Consider the following 5,666-nt stretch of genomic DNA (forward strand, 5'->3'; position numbering starts at 1 on the left):
ATGGAAAATTTATAAAACTCAAAGGTCAAATGTATAAGATAAAAAAAAAACAATTTGGATAGCGCGCAAAAAATTGAATCCAAGGCTCTGATTGAAATAGAATAATCTCACTTTTCAACAAAGTTTTGGCCAAGTCTCAGTTGATGATAAAAAAAAAATTTCAAAAAGAACTTAAACAAAAAATACAGGAACTTTTTTAAAACGAGTATTATGAGGGACTAACTAATTAAGTCCTCATACAGTTTTGACCTGTCTTTTTTTTTTGTTTTTCTTTTCTAGTTTTTATTCAGTGTTGGATATGACTTTTTGTTCCTTTTATCCATTACTTGATGGGGCTTGCTTATTTACGCGATATCAAATATTTATCTCGTTTATTATTTATCAAAAAAGTTTCCTAAATACAATAGGCATTTTGATTTTTTATTTTGAAAACAGATATATATTAAAAAGCACATTGTAAAGCCTTTATTTTTTTTCTTTTCACCCCGCATGTTGAGCGCCAATAAAACATTACTTATAATATAAAGTATGATGATTACTATGTATTGTTGTTGTTAATAAAATAAATTTAACACAATAATATTTGAAGAATTCAGTAAATTCCAAAAAAAGAAGAATCACCATAAACGTCTGAGAGCCTATGTTCTTGCCTTGATCAAGACTCCAATCATTCAACATTTCGGCATTATCCAGCAGTAATATCTCTTAAAATTATGGGCACTCAAGACTAGCTGAAAGGTCTGCAAATAAACTAATTAAAGAATTGATTATCGATGAAGATCCTAAAAGATTTGAATTGATCTTTCTATTCTCCACTCAAAAAATAAAAGATAAAATAATAAATTCGGGTTCAAGATGATTATGTTTGAGTTAATATATATATATATATATATACAGGGCTTGATTATTACAACATAATGTGAGAAAAAATCGGATAAATCATGTAAATTAAGGGGAATAATTGTCAAAACAGAATTAATATTAGAAATCGGTGATTGTGTGTTTCTTTTGAATTGAGTTCTTTGAGCAGACGTTGGATTTCATCGGATTATTATATATTTTTTTAATTACTTTATTCAAAATCGAATTGCGTTCACTAGCAGAAATTTCATCGGGTCGATTATTTTTTTTATTTACTTATTAAAATAAAATTCAGTCTCTGAATAATAATTACAATAAAATAAATAGTTAAAATGAGAAATTAAAATAGGAAAATTATATATCGTTTTTTGATTGCTATGGAAGTGTTATTAACCCATGATTTTTATCAATAATGTATTTTATACCAGCCTTTCTATTTTTTTTTGGAGGAATCACCGATGACCAAGCGATCATGAGTTTGAATTTCACCATCCTTATTTATTAGCTCTCTGAGAATTTTAGATTTATCCAACAATTAATTGTTCACAATAAAACTAGAACAACTAAAAACAATATGGTTTCTCAAGCTGTCAAACAACAATTTGGGTGGGCATTTACCGACCTCCGCGTTCAATTCTTCTATCTTAGAATATCTCTACCTAGGTGGTAACAATCTTTGGGGTCAGATATCAGATTTTCCATTAAATGAGTGGAAAGTGTGTATTGTATTGGATTTGAGCAACAATCACTTTTCAGGCATGCTTCCAAGGTGGTTTGTTAATTCTACAAGCCTTGGCGCAATTGATTTGTCCAAAAACTATTTTAAGGGTCCGATCCCAAAAGACTTTTGTAAGCTTGACCAACTTTTACATTTGGACATTTCTGAGAACAACTTGTCTAGATATATACCATCTTGTTTCAGTTCACCATCTCTAATCCATGTGCATCTATCCAAAAATAGATGAGCGTCCATTAACATATGGATTTATAACAGCTCTTTCCTGGTTATGATGGATTTTTAAGATAATAGCTTCACTAGCTCCATTCCAAATTGGTTTGGCAATCTTTCATCATTGAGTGTTCTTCTTCTTAGGGCTAATCACTTTGATGGTGAGCTCCCTGTTCAGTTATGCTTGTTAGAACAATTAAGCATTTTGGATGTTTCACAAAACCAGCTCTCTGGTCCACTACCCTCCTGTTTGGGCAATCTTACTTTCAAGGAAAGTTCTTAGAAAGCGTTGGTGTATCACAGAGCTTATTTTCCACTAGGGTCCATAGAAAAAGCTTATTATGAAACAATGGGTCCACCACTAGTGGATAGTATGTACAGCTTGGAAGAGGGTTTTCTGCTTGACATCACAGAAGAAGTGATAGAATTTACAACTAAAAATATGTATTATGGTTACAAGAGGAAGACTCTCAGCTACATGTTTGATATTGATCTCTCCATTAACAACTTTGTAGGAGCAATCCCACCAGAATTTGGAAACTTAAGTGAGATAGTGTCATTAAACTTATCACACAACAATCTCACTGGATCTATCCCTGCAACATTCTCAAACCTAAAGCAGATTGAGAGTTTGGATCTTTTGTACAACAACTTGAATGGTATCATCCCTCCACAACTTAATGAAATTACCACACTTGAAGTTTTTAGTGTGGCGTACAATAACTTGTCAGGTAAAACACCTGAGAAAAAATATCAGTTTGGGACCTTTGATGATGAAAACTGTTACGAAGGAAATCCTCTCTTGTGTGGACCTCCATTGCGAAACAATTGTAGTGAGGAAGCAGTGCCGTCACAGCCAGTGCCTAATGATGAACAAGGAGATGATGGTTTCATAGACATGGACTTTTTCTACATCAGTTTCGGTGTATGTTACACAATTGTGGTGATGACAATTGCAACAATTCTCTACATCAATCCATATTGGCGATGCAGGTGGTTGTACTTCAGCGAAGACTGCATCGATACTTACTACTATTTTGTGGTGGCTAGTTTTCGCAACTTCTCCAACTTCAGAAGGTGAATTTGTTACTGGGGAGATGGTCGTTCCTACTTGCTATTGGGTGCTTAATTTGTACTGTACTGTCTCTAAGCTCAGCCTTTCTATTTGATTAGTTACTTGGGTTAAATATATAAAGCTGGACTTCTCATTCCTGAACCATTAGGAAGGGAACTGATTTGGATTGGTCATTGACTCGGCTGTGATTACTCTTTCAACTCTCAAGACTTCTCCGAAAATAAATTGCCAAAACCACTACCAAGTAGAAACAAAATATTCTATGCATGTGTGACAACACTTACATCTGCCTCTGTTTCAAGGGCGACTCCAACTCAGTTATTCAATCAAAGAATTGAAATCGGAGCAAGAAGATCCACCTTCTTCAACAGCCTTCCTGGTCGTTTCTCCTAGCTTCTTTGCTCTGCTCCTCATTTCCTCTGCTTCTTCACCCATCATAATTTGAGTGATTGCCTTCTCTACAGCTTCACTTTTAACATGATCTCCGTGCACTCTAAGCCATTCCTTTAACTCCAGTTTCCTTTTCACCAACTTTTTAAAACAATCTTCCTTGTCTTCTTGACTCTTTTTGTTTCTTCTAATTACCTGCTGCAATCTCCTTAAGCTGAGAGGCAGTGAGGTTTGCCATGCTTCCAAAGGAAATATAAACAACTGAATTTGGTTTCTTTGAGTCGAGCCACTTCAAACACTCATGTTGAGCGATTGAGGCTTCTTTTCTCTTCGTACTTTATCTTCAATGTCTCTACTGCATAGTGAAACCGGGCCTACGTTAATTCACACTTTCTTTAATTGACCCAACAAGACTATATCCTAACCATACAGCTTCTTCTTCTACAGATTCATGGATCACTTTATGCAAAGCTGAGGAATGATTTTCTGGAAAAAGAGTGTCTTGGGAACTTACAGTAGATTTTATTGGAACTCTTGTCTCAGGACAGTAGCATAGCTTCTTGAATCTCTGTTTCTAATCGAACAGGGGAGCAACGAGAAGCTTGGAGTGTATATATCTTCTGTTAAATTCCATGACTATGTTAAATTCCTTATCGTTTGTTATTTGTGTACTTGTTGCATTGATTGTACAGGGAAATAAATTTTACGTTGCATGGTATTAATATAAATATAATCCCAAGGATACAATTAAATTTTTAAAGGCTAAGCGTGAATACTAAAGCTTAAGAGAGAAGATGGGGAGGGAAAAAATACTTTGTCGCTACTGAACCAACGCGAATATGGCAACATACACCACACCATCAACTACACCCTCACATTACACATTGAACTATCACACGTCTCCTTGATAACGTGGTGGCCTATCATGCGCTGACATGTGCTATGCACATGTTAATTTTTTTATTGATTTATTAATATTTTAATACTTTAAATTACTAAATCGCTCTTAAAAGAATATAAATATTACTAAAAAAAAAAGCCATATTGCAAGGATGAAAATGTTATCCCAAGCCAATTTTAGATTTTTTTTTTTATTTTAAGGTTAACTTTATCATTTTACGGTACACAAAACATGAAAAAGACTAAAAAATACCTCTTGTCAAGGTCAATATTTTTGAACTTTTAAGGGTATTGATGTCATTTTACTGTTTAAATAAAATAAAATAGATAAAAATAGACCCTAACCAAAAGGTCAATTGTTTTTTTTGCTTGCAAGGGCCAGGATGTAGTTTTAGTGTGCGAAAAAAGGAGTAAACCCATTAAATTATCCCCAATCAATTTACAAATAACCTTTAGATCACATGAAAAGATAACTTTACCTCGTTTGTAAGTCAATTGTTTTGTATAGAGAAGGGCAAAAGGTAAATATATTGTACTAATCCACGATATTTTATCTCATAGTCTATAATGAATCACTTGAATCATTGATCTCTTTTAAGGGGTTTTTTTTTGTATATAATTCTACTTTTTTTTTAGTTTATGTTTAGATCTTTAGCATGTATTTTCAAATCAAATCTCTATTCTCTTGCACGCATATAATTTTTTTTAAAATATATTTTTTTCATATTTGACAATGCTTTTGCATTAAAAAAATTAGGATTGCCGGTAATGTGAGCCACATATCTAGTTAGGTACTATAATAGTGTTTCATTTTTATATGAATAGTGAAACACTTTATTTAAAAAAAAAAATTCTTTTTTATTTGGGTTTTTTTTGTTTTCTTTTTTACAAATTAGTCCTTATTTTTTATTTAATTCTTTTTTTGGCCTCATTATATAAGATAAAGCTTTCAATTTAATTAGAAATAAAACGACTATACTAAAAAGTTATGCTTCTCTTTATATATATTTTTTGTTTTTTTAAGTAGTCCTTATATTTTTTTTGCTTCTTGATTTAGTGTTTTTTTCATTTTATTTCCTTTCATATTCTTACAAATCGGTCTTTAGACAATTTCTTCCCTTTTTTATTTTACTTATTTTGGGTCTAATTGTCATGAGATACAGATTTTAATTTAATTAAAAACTTATTTATTTATACTAAAAAAGTTAGGGTTTTCCCTCCTACTTCACTATTCATATCCTCTCTTTTTTTAAAAAAATAATAATCTATCTTCTAATTTTTTCTTCTTTTGATTGAATGATTTTTGTTGTTTTTTCTTTCAATTTCACTTTAATATTTTGTTGATTTTGAATTGGTCATCTTAATTTGTTTTTGTTTCCTTTACATGTAATTATCGCAGTCTCAAATAGACATCTTTAAATTTGTTTAGTGCTTAATTTTGTAGGTGTCTGTTTTAATTCTCACATCATTATATAAAAAATAGTTTTTAAG

At 31.8% G+C, this 5,666-nt stretch overlaps 1 long non-coding RNA gene across 1 annotated transcript; it reads right to left on the reverse strand.

Annotated features, from left to right (window-relative positions):
• Nucleotides 1-2,217: 2,217 nt before the first annotated feature.
• Nucleotides 2,218-3,885, reverse strand: LOC140955366 (uncharacterized). Its single transcript, XR_012169354.1, has 2 exons — nt 3,790-3,885; nt 2,218-3,630 (listed from the first exon to the last, which is right to left on the reverse strand). It is a non-coding gene; the product is annotated as an uncharacterized lncRNA (long non-coding RNA).
• Nucleotides 3,886-5,666: the final 1,781 nt, after the last annotated feature.

Source organism: Populus alba, chromosome 3 (assembly GCF_005239225.2).
Source record: "Populus alba chromosome 3, ASM523922v2, whole genome shotgun sequence".
NCBI lineage: Eukaryota > Viridiplantae > Streptophyta > Magnoliopsida > Malpighiales > Salicaceae > Populus > Populus alba.